This window comes from Myotis myotis, unplaced genomic scaffold, assembly GCF_014108235.1.
Source record: "Myotis myotis isolate mMyoMyo1 unplaced genomic scaffold, mMyoMyo1.p scaffold_m19_p_8, whole genome shotgun sequence".
NCBI classification, from domain to species: Eukaryota; Metazoa; Chordata; class Mammalia; order Chiroptera; family Vespertilionidae; genus Myotis; species Myotis myotis.
The window spans coordinates 92,209,266-92,225,438 of NW_023416390.1; the positions used below are offsets into that span (position 1 = coordinate 92,209,266).

Below are 16,173 nucleotides of genomic sequence, written 5' to 3' on the forward strand. Positions count from 1 at the left end.
GAGAGAGAGAGAGAGAGAGAGAGAGAGAGAGAGAGAGAGAGAGAGAGACTTGTTGCTATATGCATTATTGGTTGAGTCTTGTATGTGCCATGTCCCTGACCGGGATCGGGATGACACTTCAGCCAGCTGAGTCCCCCGCCAGGGCAAGGCCCCTCTTCACCTCCTTTTTAAGAAGGGTCACAGTTGCATCTTAGAGTCTGTGAAACGAGATGTACCTGTGTTCACATTTTTAATCCCATAAATGAGCAATATCATGTAGACCAGTGGGTCTCAACCTTCTGGCCCTTTAAATACAGTTCCTCATGTTGTGACCCAACCATAAAATTATTTTCGTTGCTACTTTATAACTGTAATGCTGCTACTGTTATGAATCGTAATGTAAATATCTGATATGCAGGATGGCCTTAGGTGACCCCTGTGAAGGGGTCGTTCGACCACCAAAGGGGTCGCGACCCACAGGTTGAGAACCCATGATCTAGACTGTTCTGTATCTTGCAACGATCGTAAAAAAAGTCCCTCCGCTCACACAACTAGAACAGGATGTGAAACAGGCTCATCTGCTCAGCAAGCACCTATCGTTAACCACTGTGACATCTGCCTCCAGGACGGCACACCTGGGACCAAGGCATCAAAGTTTCCAGGAGGCAAAGCGGACTCTGCGGGGGAGGCAGCTCCAGCAGCGGTTTGTGTGAGGGGTGCCCGCCCTGTGCGGGGGAGCTGAGGGGTCCTGTTCAGGGAGATGCCTTCAGTCCTAGGTGTCGTGGAGACATCTTATTCGAGATGATGAACCGGCATGTGATTTAGAACAGGGCAGCTTCCCCAGGACAAGCGCGAGTCAAGTTGAGTAGTAGGTTGTCAAGTGCGCATTTGGTGAAAGGTATAAAGCGAGGTTAATGCATCGCCTCTGCCCTGACTCCAATGAAACGTCAAGTCAGTCATTTCCTTGTGCCCCGGTTTCCTCATCTGTGAAATGGAAGAGGCTGGACTTAATGAATATGAATGTGCCTTCTAACACAACAACTCAATGGCAGGTTTTTTTTTAAAAAGATATATATATATTTTTTTATTTTTATTGAGTTTTAGAGGGAGAAGAAGGGAAAGGTAGAGGGAGAGAGAGAGACATCAACGTGAGAGTAAAACATCCATCGGCTTCGTCCTGCACGCCCCACACTGGGGATGGAGCCCGCAACCCTCGCACATGTCCTGATTGGAATCGAACCTGTGACCTTTTGGTGCACAGGACAACACCCAGCCAGCTGAGTCACATGGGCAGGGAGGAAGTCTTTTTGAACCTATAGTTTGTGGATGAGGAAGAATAACCTTGTTAGAAGCTGATGGTCAGGGATGGAGTCTTTTCAGCTTGAGTTCAGTAGCACTGAGAAACATTGCCTGTTTATAACTCTCAAAAGGAAACACAGGCCCGTCCTGTCTACTCTTTTCAAGACTTCAGGGTGGCTGACAGCAAGAACATGAGCAGAGGCGAAGTCTGAGATCAACGTGTCACTTACAGCAGAAGCGATGGTGTGTCATGCACCCTGGTCTTTGGTTCTGGGTGGCTCCCTGGCAGATAAATCGGCATTATTTCTAGGGTGTCATCGTAGCATAGATCTGTCCCAGGAGAGTAAAGAAGGTATTCTTAGCTCCCAGTGGGAGGGACCAGGGTTTTAACCATTCTGGGCGACTCTAGATTTGGTGAGTGAGGTTGCTGAGAGTGGGGCACATTTACACTTTTATTTATATGTGGGTTACACAGTCTCTTTCTGATTACATGTCCCATTCATTCATTCATTCATTCATGAATACTACTATACATCAGGCATTTCCCTAGACACTGGAGATGCAGCCAGTAACAGCCGGTCCTCATGGAGCTCACATCCCACCAGGGAGACAAACAAGATACCTTGTCATGTCAGGCAGTTGTTTCAAAGGTAAGAGGAACCAGGCTAGCGCCCAGAGTGACCATGTATGTTACATAGGAAGGTTGGAGAAGTCTCTTGGATGAGGTAGCATTTGCGTGAACAGAGAGAGTTTTTCTAGGCAGGGGAATGACAAGAACAAAAACCCTGAAGAAGAAATGAGCTTAGTATGTTCACAAAACAGCCAGGAGGCTGAACAGTCAGGGAGAGATTAATGGGTGATGATCCCAGACAGCGTGGGGTGGGCCTGTAGGCCTTGTCAGTCATGGCAGGAAGTTTGAGTTTGCTCCTGGTTCTATAGGGGAGCCATCAGGGGACCTGTCAGGAGATGAAGCATGTGCCAATATATGTTTAAATCCAAATGCTGTGAGCAGAGTTAATTAGGGGCAAAGGTCAGGGCAGAGAGAGCCCCTGAGAAGCTGCGGCGGAGTCTGAGGACATGTGTGCAGGAGGAAGCTGCTGGGATGAGGGCGAGGGGGGCGCCATCTGGGCATGTTTCTAACGAAGAGCACAGGGACTCGCTGCCGGATTGGGTGTGAAGGGAGGGAAGATGCAGAGTGACAGGGCTTCTTGGCTTCAGCAACTGGGCTGCGGGCAAGCTAGGTGAGGAGCTGGCGAGAGAAGCAAGCTGCGTGTGCACCTGGGGCCTGCCCGCTAGAGCCCAGGGCACATGTTGGGGATGGAGTCAGACACCTGGAGTCGGAGCTCATGGCTGTGGTCCGGACCAGGGGGCTATGTGGGAGCTTTCAGCATGCATGTGAATGTGCCATGCTGGGGCAGAATTTTAGGTCCCAAGACCATGGATTACACGGGACTTAACCCGTTCGGTGGCTTCAGGCTGCGCTGTTGCTCCAGCTGAGACAGCAGGGTAGCCATGCATAAGAGAAGATGCTGTCAGAGTTTTCAGTCCCCAAGTTACCTCCTTCGCCCTGGTACATGGCTTGACCTTCAGACATGTCATTCATGTCACCAGGCAACAAAGATGAGCAGACTTCTAGCTGTTGTTTGATCCTGAGAGGAATAACTGGACTGCCATCTGTCTGCTGGGACCTTTTTGAGACTCATTTCTCTCTGTACTGTTTCCCTCCATCCTCAATAAATGATCTTCTAGGATGGAAATGCTTGCATACAATAGTCACTCAAAGGAAATTTATTGAAAGAATGAATACTCAATAATTTTATAGGTGAGTCAAGCTGCATAGGGTTTGACTTTCCAAATAAATGATAGCCGAAACCAGTTTAGCTCGGTGGATAGAGGGTCGGCCTGCAGACCGAAAGGTCCCAGGTTCGATTCCGGTCAAGGGCATGTACCTGGGTTGCAGGCACATCCCCAGTAGGAGATGTGCAGGAGGCAGCTGATCGATGTTTCTCTCTCATCGATGTTTCTGACTATCTATCTCTCTCCCTTCCTCTCTGTAAAAAAATCAGTAAAATATATTAAAAAAAATGATAAATGTTTGAATAAAAATTACAGCCTTTTAAAAATACATATTTTTTTATTGATTTCAGGGGGAGGGAGATAGAAACATCAATGATAAGAGAGAATCCTTGATCAGCTGCCGCCTGCATGTCTCCCACTGGGGATTGAGCCTTACCCTGGCATGTGCCCTGACTGGGAATTGAATGGTGATCTCCTGGTTCATAGGCCAATGCTCAACCACTGAGCCATGCTGCCTGGGCAAAAATTACAGCCTTTAACTTACCGTCTCCTATGACCAAAAGTCTCAAAGGAGTTGCCTGTGTTTCAATTTGATGAATTCATTCATTTTTTTTTTTTTAGCATAAATAAGGGTTTTACTATTCAGTTTGTGTGAATGACACACTGACATACCCCTAATTCACTGTTCCACACACCCAAGGCCCTGAGGCTGCAAGAGGAGAAGCGAAGCCCATTGATGGTGAGAAAAGGGTCGGGGGTGGGAAGAACCTGAAAGCCTCTGAGGGTTAACAAGGCTACTGGGACCAGGACCAACGGCCTAGGAATAAATCCAGGATGAACAGGCATCATCCAGGGCTGGAGGGGATGGTGATTCAGGATTATCGCTGGGACTGCCATCTGCTTCTTGATGGGTTACTGGGCTTTCTGTTCAGCCCTCACTGTCCACCACAGTCCAGTGTTCCTCTGCTGTCCCATCTGGCCTAGTGATCGTGGTCACACAAACACTCTTGAAATAGGATTTGGGCTGGGGCTGCAGAACTGGGGCAAGGCCCTCCAGGGAAACCTGGGAATCAAGATTCTTGTCCTCTTTGGCTCTAGAAGGGGTGGGGGGGTGTCACAGGCCACACGTCATCAAACCTACGAAAAGGTCTCTGGGAGCCCAGCCTGCCGCTGGCTTTGGAGAGTCAGTTCTTGCATCACTCTCCAAGACCCCAAAGATCCTGTGTTGGTGACTCTCTGGATACGTAAGCACTGAGTCCCGAAGCGTCTGTCCCGCCTGCAATCTCTCACTCGGTGTGTCTGACTCAGTACCTGGAAGTTCAGGAGGGTGGGGAGGCGAGGTCCAGGTCCCCGCTCGCTGAAGATGTTACTAAAATCCCGCACCAGGTCATCAAAGCTGAAGCTATCCTGGAAACGCATCCCCCTGCAGAGCTGAAGCTGAAGCTGAAGCCAAATTCCTCAGGGGGCTGGGGGTCCTCAAACCTCAAGCTCCCAGGGTCCCACGTGGCCCCTTCCTCTTCTTCATCATCCTTATCTTCATCTCGAGTCATCCCTCCAAAAAAGGATCTCTGTGGCTCTGAGGTTCAAAAAGCCAAAAAAGCCCCAAAATATTCAAGCCTCTGAAACCCTGAGCCCCACCTGAGGCCCATGCACACTTGTAGGAAACTTGCGCTACGCTCTCATTCGATTGTTTAACAAATAGCTATTGGTTGCCTGTGTGCCAAGTGTTCTTCTAGGCACTGGGGATAGAACATGGACAAGTCCTTGCCTTCCCAAAGTTCACGTTCTGGTGAGAACAGGCAGGTGATAAATAGGCAGCAAATAAAATACAAAGCTAGGTAGTTGTGATGTTATGAAGAAAAACCAAGCACAGTAAGGATGAAGGTCTGGTGAAGGTACCACTGTGGATGGGTGGTCCAGGAAGGGCCTCTGAGGAGGCAGGCTTGGGGCTGAGAACTGAGCGAAGTGAAGGTGATGGTCCTGTGAAGGTCTGCAGTAGGACCAGTCAGAAGGGACTGCAGCGCAAAGGTCTGGGTGGGATGAGGTGGCATTCCCAGGCAGCCAGCAAGGAGGTCGCCATGTCTGAGCCACATAGGAGCTGCCAGCGAGAGTTCAGGTATCATGCTCTGTGAGCTGGGGAGCCATCAGCCTTTGAGTAGAGGAGTGACATGATTTGATTGATGTTTTCAAAGGACCAGTGTTACTGCTTTGCAGATAGTGGATCACGGGGGACAAGAATAAAAGTGAGGAGAGCTGTCAGGTCGCCGGGCAGCCAGGTGAGAGAGGGAGGCAAGTTAGAATGGTGACAGGAGGAGATGAAAATGGTCAGATCCTGGATGTATTCTGAACCTACAGGATTGTTTATAAATTGGATGTGGGTTGAGAGAGAGAGAGAGAGAGAGAGAGAGAGAGAGAGAGAGGAGTCAGGGTATCTCTCAGAGTTTTAGCCAGAGAAACTGCTGACTGGGATGAGGGGAACGCAGCGGGGATGACAGGTGAGGTGAGGGGGTGGAGAGCTGCACTGGGGAGCCACTCGATGTGGATGGTTCTTAGAGCCACAGGTCTGGACGACTTTATCGAGAAAACGAGTTAGCTATGGGGAAGAGGAGGTGGCCACACACGCGGGGGTGGGGGAGGGGGGGGCTGACACTTTTTCTTCTTCCTATTTTGTCCTTATAAAAGAGAAATAACTGGCCTAGAATTCCTTCCTAATCGGGGTTAACCCGTCACATGGCAAAACCACTTTCCCCTCCAAAGCCAGTGAAGTGCAAACCAACTGGGGGATTCGGAGCTACGTGTGGCGTTTATCAGCCGTTTTTCTGACGTGAAGCCTCTCACGTCTACCTTTTTGTCCCTTCTTTCACCTTTTGTCTTCTTTACCTGTGCTGACAAAATGCACAGTGTGGCCAACATGAAAGCGCACAAAATCTTTATTTTCTAAATATGAGTACTCGTCCTATGGACCTGCTTCTGGTGGAGGATAAAGAAGAAAACACCAGTTTGCTCCCAGGACTGTGCCCCCAAACATGCCCTGTGTCGCCTCCACTGCCCGAGAGGAAAGACAGTGCGCACGCCCTCCCTCAGAGGGCCTGGGCTCCAGAGAAGGTCCCTGGTCTGCTTTGCTAACAGCAGGTTTGTGATGTTAACTTAAAAAGGAAAAAGGCCTTTCAAGGTTAGAGGCCAGATGCTTTATTTGAAATTGGTAATAATAGATCTTTGGGAGCATTGATTCAGGCAGTAGACAACAGCAACGGGCAGGGAACACTTACATCAATAGATAGAAGGCATTTCTGTTGGTGTCGGATGCTAACACAGTCACGCTATTTGTAAACAATGTTTTAAAATCTCAGTCAGGTAGCCATCAGTCCAGTTGTCCTATGTCAGCTTTCCTATCATCTTTGCAAACAGATGATACAGGTTGCTTAGGCCCAGTACAAGGGACATTTTGCCCTGTTTTAACATCCAAAGATTTGAGGCCTAAGATGCGCAAGGCAGTCCCTCTGGGACGGCAGCTCTGGTTCTATTAATGTGGCTCTGTTTATATTATTGTTTACACTTTCCCTCCTTCTGAGCACGATTTTTCCTTGAAAGCAGTGCTGACCATTGGTGGACAACAGCTCCGATGAGTCATGAAATGTTCGGTCCTCCATTGGCAGGGTCTTGTTTGGGTTTGTCACCACATCGTTCATCCTCATCACAGGAAGGCCAGGCCGTTCCTGGATGTCATGCTCCGAGTGTGAAGGAAAGCAGCTTCTCTTTTCTGGAAGCCTTGGGCCACAGTGAGCGACAAGAGGGCCAGAACAGAGAGGCTTTACTCTCCTGCTCCTTTAAGAACTAACAACTCCCGCAGTTTCTTGAGGTTTTTCACAGGAAGTCTCATAGGCCTTAGTAAGCATCTCAAAACTTTAAGCAGCCACTACCAGAGTGGCATCTTTGTACTATGGAGCTGTGCCGAATAAACAGTTTTATAACAGCAGGAGTGCCTGTGAGAACAAGTGGAATGCAAGTCCGACGTGAAGAACAGACCTGACCAGGAGGCAGTCCCTGAGGGCAGTCAGCGGGAGATATAAAGAACCATGAGGGGAACTTGGGCTCTGCTTTTAACCATCTGGCCTGTGCCCAGGTTTCATCCAGTTCCATCTCCATTTCATCAGAGGTGCCTTATCCAAGTACAACAGGAGGTGCTCCCAACAGAGCACACCCCACCTGTTCAGCCAGGATGTGGTCAAGATGAATTCTATTGTCTAATGGCCTCATGGAAGGAAGCGTAAAGACCCCCCTGGCTGGCTATTGCTGTGGGAGTCATAGTAACACCTGCCCAAGGAAAAAGTATTCTTCCAGATCTGGCGCCTCCATGGGCTGACCTCACCAGCCATCGGGCATCCTTGACTGTCCATTCACTCACTGATGTCTGGAAAGCACAACGGCCTCGCTAAGCCTCACTTCACGCCTCTGTGAGGGGAGTGATAATGTCCAAGCCACAGAGCTGTGGTGAGAAACGCCCCAGGCAGAGTGCCCAGCACATGGTGGAAGCTCACGGAGCACAGGTTCCATCCCTTCATAAATATCACGCACTTTATCGATCTCTGAACTAAAGCAGTCTTATTTCCTCTCATGTTTCAGGTGGAGTGGGCAGGGCGTTAGCCCCGGGGAACAGTGCAGTGCAATTATTGCCAGTACTTGGTTTGCATCAGCCTCATGCTGGGAACTTTATGTCTCCAAGCTAAGATTAATCTTGTTTTCACACTGAATGCAGGTGCACAATTTCATGAATGAGGACAGTGGGTCATAGTGTTTAGAGGTTTGACCTGAGATCATGTGGGTGGAAACATTCACGTCCAGGATCTTGCTAAAGTGTGTCCCTATGAGTACCAGGCATTTTGCTGGGCTCTGGGGGATTGCAGAGCTGAACAGACATAGCAAACCTACCTGAAAAGCTCATGGATTAATGGGAGGAGAGGCAGGCATTCGGAGGGCTTTTAGAAAACAGCGTGGAAGTGCACAGAGAGGTGTGTGCAGGATGCCGTGGGAGCCACAGAGGGGCCTGAGGCTTCTCTGGAGTCCATCATATGTGGCCCGGAGCCTAGACCAGTGATGGCGAACCTATGACACGCATGTCAGAGGTGACACATGAACTCATTATTTTGATTGATTTTTCTTTGTTCAATGGCATTTAAATATATAAAATAAATATCAAAAATATAAGTCTTTGTTTTATTATGGTTGCAAATATCAAAAAATGTCTATATGTGACACGGCAGCAGAATTAAGTTAGGGTTTTTCAAAATGCTGAAACGCCGAGCTCAAAAGGTTCGACATCACTGGCCTAGACATGAATCATGAGACAGAAGCTCAGGGCCAGTTCCATGGAAATGCTTCAGTGACAGAAACATCAGTGACACCTGACAGGACTTCTCTGTGTCCCTTGGTCTGTTCATTGGAAGCCACTCTGTGAGATTTATGCCTCATGACAAACAATGTCTCAGCATGGTTTCTGTTCATTTGCTTGGTGTCCAGGAAGAGCTTTCTTTTAAGGGGAAGGAGCCCACCTCCATGCCACCTGCCAGTGGCTATTCACTGCTGTGGCCCGTTACTGCTGCCGTCTGCTGCCAAGGAAGAGTGTGCATCCCTGGAGGAGGAGCTCATGCAGTCAGCAGAGGAGAGGAGGCTGAACTGAGAATCAAGTGAAAACAGGTTCTGGCAGCACAGTGACAACCCTGCTCTCCTGCCTACGTCCCTTGTGTCCAGCAGGGTCCCCACTCCTCATCCCACCCCTGTGGCCACCCACCCGTATTCTCCATCCTCTTCTTCAGCCCATCCCACTTGGGCGTGAGTTCTGCCTCATTTCATCACTCAAAGTCTCTGTTGAGCAGATTTGCAGATTTAGCCACTATTTAGAAACTACTGAGCAGCTTGACAACACATTGTCAGCTTTTATCTCATATATTGACTAAACAGTAAGTGGGGGCAAAGGGAAGTTTAAGAAGACACCAGACCCTCTGAGATTCCCGCTGTGAAAAATGAAGGTGTCAGTCCAATTCACTTTAGTGTATTTCCACACACTTTTTCTTATTATACACAGATAAGACATGGATGTCTCTTGCCTCAAAAAGCTCACAAGTGATTGTGTTGCACATATTTGTGCATGTGTATGTGTGATGCAATAGACAATTACAGTTCATATGGGTGTGTTTAATGCTGGGGAGAAGTAAGCTATTATAGCCCAGAGGAGATACATAGATGCTTCACATAGGCTTACAACCAGGAGGTGGAGAAGGGTGGATGAGCATGGGATTTGCATTTAGGGAAAAATCATTCTGACTGTGGTTTGGAAATGAATTAGAACAGTTCCAGACTAGAGAGATACTGGAGTCATCCAGGGAAGAGATGGGAAAAAGTAGATAGTTCAAGAGCTACTAAGAGGTTAAAATCAATAGGCTTGGTCATATATTTAATACTAGAGGCCTGGTGCACAAAAATTTGTGCACTTAGTGGGGATGGGGGAGGTCCCTCAGCTCAGCCTGTGCCCTCTCACAGTCTGGGATCCCTAGGGGGATGACCACCTGCTGGCTTAGGCCTGTTCCCTGGGGGATTGGGCCTAAGCTGGCAATCAGACATCCCTCTGGCAGCCCAGGAGCCCTCGGGGGATGTCCACTTGCCAGTAGGGATCAGGCCTAAGCTGCAGTCTGACATCCTTAGTGCTGCTGAGGAGGAGGGAGAGGCTCCCACCACCACCACTGTACTTGCAACCATCAGCCTGGCTTGTGGCTGAGCAGAGCTCCCCCTGTGGGAGTGCACTGACCACCAGGGGGCAGCTCCTGCATTGAGCGTCTGCCCCTGGTGGTCAGTGTGTGTCATAATCACCAGTCATTCCCAGTCTTTCTGCTGTTAGGGTCAGTTTGCATATTACCCTTTTATTATATAGGATAGAGTCCTGGTGCATGGGTGGGGGCCGGCTGGTTTGCCCTTCAGGGTGGGCATCCCCACTGGGGTGCCACTGGGGTGCCTGGCCAGCCTGGGTGAGGGGCTGATGGCTGTTTTCAGCTGGTCACACCCCTTCAGGGTGGGGGTCCCCACTGGGGTGCCTGACCAGTCTGGATGAGGGGCTGAGGGCCGTTTTAAGGCTGGCCAAGCCTCCCGGCCTTGGAAGCTCCCAGCCTCTCTATTTTGTCTTTTTTTTTTTTTTTCCCCTGGGATTTATTTACCTTCTATAATTGAAACTTTGTAACCTGGAGTGGAGCTCAGAGCCAGCCAGGGCTTGGCTTCCTCCATCACCAGGGGCAACCCAAGGCTCCAGCTCTGTGGCCATGGCCAGCTGAAAGCAGGTATCTGGGATTTATTTACCTTCTATAATTGAAGCTTTGTTGCTTTGAGTGGAGCTCAGAGCCAGCCGCAGCTGAGAAGCTTGGCTTCCTCAATCATTGTGGCAACCAAGCCTCCTATTTGCTCCAGCTCCTTGGCTGCCGGCCACCATCTTGGTTGGGTTAATTTGCATATAGTCACTCTGATTGGCTGGTGGGTGTGGCTTAAGGCATAGCGATGGTATGGTCAATTTGCATGTATGTCTTTTTTTTTTTTTTTTTTTTTACCTTTTAACATAAGACATTTTATCTCCATTCTATTAATCATCCTGTAAGATTCAAAACTAGAATGATCCTTATAATATCAGTTTAAAGCTACCCAGGTGCAGAGTTTAGTCAACTCAAATGAATGCAAAGGGATTCACATTTAGGTCTGTGCTTCATTCATAGAGTGAGGTATTTCAAGTGGAAATCTCCACTGATCACATACATCCACCAGCCTAAATAGCTGCAATAGACTCAAGGGCAAGGCCTGCAGACCCCACAGGCTATGGCTATCCTAAATGACCATCCTCACATCACAACTCCAATTTCAGGGCTGTGTTCCAATCAGATAGTAGCACCTTTTAGAATCTGGTGAAAATCCACAAGACAGGGTAGCCACACACATAAAAATACCACTCTCGACACAAGGGTTTGTAAAAGAAAACGAAAAAGAAACACCACTCTACTCACAAACATATAATTCTTGCCTAGTCATCTTAAATTCCAGCCCTTTAAGTGTAAAACTGGTGACCTAATCCCATCAAGGCCAACTTCAGTCTCCTTCCCCATTTTGTAAAACAGAGGGCAAGTGAGAGAAAGCATAACACCCCCTGAGGCTGGAAGAGGACTTACGAAATGCACTCAGTCAACTCAATGGTCTGTTTTAATGCACAAAAGGCAAAGACATCCTTCAATCTACTCATCAGATAATGGATCCTTCTAATTGAGTACAAGTTCATGTTTTGGTGATTCAGCTCTTGTAATCAAATGGAACCACAACTTGAGGGACTGACGGAGGAGTCCCTATCTTCCCACCTCCCAGGGTCACTGGTCTCTCACTGTGGCAACTGATCAGTGTTCCATTTCTACTTCTGAAGTCACTGATTAAGCAGAAAACACAGAAAGGCTAATGCAGAGGATGGTGACTGTCCAGACTTAGCCTGGAGCTTGGCTCCAGAATCAAGATTTGCCAGAGTCCTGGAAGTAAATTTGTCATTTATGTGCCATATACTCCACCCTATATTGCCACCGGATTTAAAACATTCTTTGAAGACAAATTTTTAAAACAGACAATTGAGGATTAATATGAGGTTTTATTTACCCCTTGTGTTTCACAGTCTAATATTCCTGCCCCTGTAGTAGCCAAAATAGCCAAGTCTCAAAATTAAACCTGGAAAATGATTGATCAAGCCATTTTCACTCAGAATTTACATATAAAGACTGTAAAAAATGGACTAGAAGATAAGATTTCTTCCATTTATTGAAAAATACCACAGACAAAACCAAGACTTCTGCCTCAGTGCATCTAAATGTTAAGCTTGAGTAATCAAGCTTGACCTGATAGGAGTAACAACTCAATGAATGTAACATCTTTTTATGTGTGAGCACTTACTCAGGGAGCAACTGGTAACTGCAATTAGCAGAAAAAAGGAAAGTAAACTGGATTGCTAAATAGGCAACGTGCATATGATACGATTATCATTTTACATGGGGGGAAAAATCTGCTAACAGCCTCTAGTTAATCAACATTCTACTGGTGGGAAGGGAAGGATGTATTTGTCTAAACCTGCCCAAATGTCCACAGACCCATACAAGAAAGCTCAAGATGTAATTCATAACTATTCAATGCACTGAAGTGATCTCATTTGAGCCACCTGCATATTTGTGGCCAATATATTGGTCTATCTGATATCAAAGGCAATTCAAAATTGCCTACCATGCTACTCTTTCAAGAGAAATAGAAACCAAAGTCCCCAAATCTGAATTTTTGCCAAAATATCCATTAGATCTATTAATAACCAAACAGAATGACTTGACGTAATCACTGTCTGATACATGAGATGGGTCATGATGAGAAAGTCAAAGGTTAAATTGTTGAAAAATTAGACGGGCCAGGTATTGCCCAACTTGATCGTCTCTCATCAAAACCAGGGAACCAGTACCATCCCTTCCTGAGAGCCCACTACGTGCCAGACAGCAGGCAACACCTGGGGGGAACACCTGTTATAAACAACAGGCATGGTTCCTGCCCATGTGGAACATTCAGAATAGCTTCACAAAAACCAAACCAAACAAAACAAAAACACCCCAAAAAACCAAAACATTAGTCAAGTCACTAAACCCACAGATGTGGAAACTGCTAGAAGAAGGGTCCATGGCACACTGAGAGCCTAGAATGGCAGATGGAATTACTCAGAGGTCAGGAACTGGAGCTTAACAGGGTGAAGAGGGGAGGCAAGAGCCGCGTGCTGCGTCACTGTTAATCAGAGTTCTTTAGAAAAGACTTCGGTCTTCAAAACCTGAGAAATACACTTTGCTCATTGAAAGGAAAAACTACACGTTTTCCAAGGATACATGTAAGTGTATTGATTGCCTCCAAATTGATAACTGGGCAGAAGGCCAAAAAGGTCAGTGAATTCTGGATGTCATTTAAGTCATTTTTTTTAAAGGACAGGGTTTGGCTGTTTCAAGATGGTGGTGCCCAGGAAAGAGGGAGTAGACTAAGATTCTGAGGAAAAAAAAGATATAAAGAGAAGGGAATCAGAAAATGGAAGGAATATTTTTACATGAACAAATTAGAATTTACTGGGAAGGGAGTAAGTACCGCATTTCAGTGTGAACTGTTAACAGGAGAGCCTGAGGAGCAGTAAAAGCCACGGAAAAAATGAACCTGACTAAAAGCTTTAGCAATGGCACATTAACATTACATTTGTTACTGGACTCTAAATCCGGGCTATGCAACCGTTTGGCAGTAGTTGGCATTAAAAAGTGATGTACAGTAAGTATTAAAATGTGACTCAGATCTCAAAGGGACAGTCCAGTCCTTAGGCCAAGGCATGGGCACCTTACAAAATCTAGCTATACCAGGCGGTTAGTACCTGTTAGTATCTCCAACTACAGGGACCATGGGTTTTACAAGGATTTGTAAGTTAAAGACTGAAGGTAATCTGGTTAACAGCTGTCCCAGCCCAAGGTAGACTGGGGCATCTGAAGAGGTCAAGACAATGAGGCCATAGTTCTGTGACATTTATCTAGATTTCAGCTTCTTTTTCCCTATAACAACATTTATCAAACATATTTACCTGTGTATGCATTAAACATGTATCAAACATCAATACCCCTGCCCAGATAACTCCCAAAGGTCCTCATGTAATCTGCATCCTCAAATTCGACACATGATTTGTTTGTTTTTGACCACAACTTCCTATGAGGGAATCATCACAAAACAGGCTGGGCGAAGCTTTGTCAAGGAACGCACATACCGGAAAATATGTCTAAAATCCAATGATGGGATGGAATAGAAACTTGGCCAAGAATATCTATTTCAGCCTTGGAGACCGAAGACCATCCAATGCAAATGTCTACCTAGCAGGTCCACGGATGCCTTCATAGACAAGAGCACAGACCGCATCCTTTGAAAACTTCTAACTACTCCTCCGGGATCTGTTTATCGAACTGAGACCACAGGCAATGCACTGAGCGAAAGGGAAGACGCTGCCTCATTGTTCAAAACCTGTCATTCCTTTTGGAAACACAGCATCTGCCCAGGTTTTCTTTGGCTCCGAGCGAGCTACAGCCCAGGCTTTCTCTGCATCGGGAAGGCATTGTCTGCTCCAGCCTCTGTCACAGGAGGACTGGGTACGAAGCCCAGGTGGCTCCAGGCACAGCTGGCAACAAGGACGGTAGGCAGGCGGCCTGGGACCCAGGGGTGGCCTGTTCGCAGGGCGGCAACACGGGCCCTGGCCCAGCAGCTGACCCTCCGCATCTGGGAGAGGCAGGACCCGGGGCTCAAGACTCTGGGCCCCGGGGGTCAGTTCCCCACGGACTCCCCGCGCAGCCCAGCGGCTCGGGCTGGGTCGCTAGCCCCGGAAGGGTGTGGAGAAAGGCTCTGGGATTCTGACTGCGGATGGCGCAGTCGCCCGCGTGGAGACCCGCGACAAAGGTGCGAGCCCCGGCCGCGCGCTGCTGATCAGCGGCGCAAAAAACCCCACCACCACCCTGGAAAGAGGGGTTCAAGCGCCCGAGTTCGCAGATGGGCTGGACAGGCCGGGAAGTTCTCGCAGGCAGAAGTCAGAGGGATCCCCCCTACCTCCTCTGCCTCCCCGCGGCGGTGGCCGGGCACTCCCGTACCTTGGTGGCCAGGTCCGCGGCCGCGATGTCCGGGTCCCCCGGAGCTCCGGGGGCTGCCTCCGCCACCCGGCTGCCGCCGCTGGGCTCGGGCTCGGCCGGCGCCCCGCTCCCCGCCTCCGGCTGCTCCGGGCTCCGCTGCTCAGTGGAGCTCCCAGCACCCATGGCTTCACTGCGGTTCCCCCGCGCCCAGCCGCCGAGTCACGCCTTCTGTGGGGCCTCGGGGCGGAGCAAGCAGCCATTCGCCCGCGATGTCCCAACAGCGCCTTCCTCTCCCGCTCCTCCTCCGAACGCGCCAGGACTGAGAATCTGCATGTATGTCTTTTATTAGTGTAGAGGGTGAGTGAGGGAGAGGGGATGTCAGCAGGATACCAATGTTTCTGGCTTGAGCAACAGTGTGGTTAATGATGCTATTGACTGAGATATAATTCTTGAAAGAGGTCAGGGTGGGGGGATGGAGGGAAAGAACAAAAGTTAGGTTTTAGATTCTGACAGTGAGATGATTTGGGAACATCTAAGGCAGCAGTTCCCAACCTGTGGGTGGCGACCCTTTGGGGGTCGAACGACCCTTTCATAGGGGTCGCCTAAGACCTCAGAAAACACACATATAATTACATATTGTTTTTGTGATTAATCACTATGCTTTAATTATGTTCACTTTGTAACAATGAAAAGACATCCTGCATATCAGATATTCACATTATGATTCATAACAGTAGCAAAAATACAGTTATGAAGTAGCAACGAAAAGAATTTTATGGTTGGGGGTCACTACAACATGAGGAACTGTATTAAAGGGCATTAGGAAGGTTGAGAACCACTGATCTAAGGGGAGGTGTTAATTAGGAACTTTTTCATAAAGACCCAGAACTCAGATGAAAGTCTGGACTGGTTTTATAAATATGCAATCATCTTTGTTTTGCTGGTAACTGAGGGTGTGGACATAAAAGACAGTGATAACTGAGAAAAGGAGAAATGCTTGGGACTAGGTCTTGAGAAACTTCACTATTTATGGGCGAGAGCAAGAGGGTAAACCTGAACAAGAGATGAAGATGGTATGGCTAGCGGAGGAGACATTAGACCAGGGGTGGGCAAACTTTTTGACTCGAGGGCCACAATGGGTTCTTAAACTGTACCGGAGGGCAGGAACAAAAGCATGGATGGAGTGTTTGTGTGAACTAATATAAATTCAAAGTAAACATCATTACATAAAAGGGTACAATCTTTTTTTTCAATAGTTTTATTCATTTCAAATGGGCCGGATCCGGCCCGCGGGCCGTAGTTTGCCGATGGCTGCATTAGACCAATGGTGTGCTAGGTCATGAGGGCCCACAGAAAAGTGGTGCAAGAAAGAGAAAGGTCAACAGAATCAAATGCTATTGAAAGGTCAATAAAGACCAAGCCC

General features: G+C 48.0%; 1 pseudogene; it reads right to left on the reverse strand.

The window, feature by feature from the left end:
* Positions 1-3,869: 3,869 nt before the first annotated feature.
* Positions 3,870-14,933, reverse strand: LOC118662098 (annotated as a pseudogene).
* Positions 14,934-16,173: the final 1,240 nt, after the last annotated feature.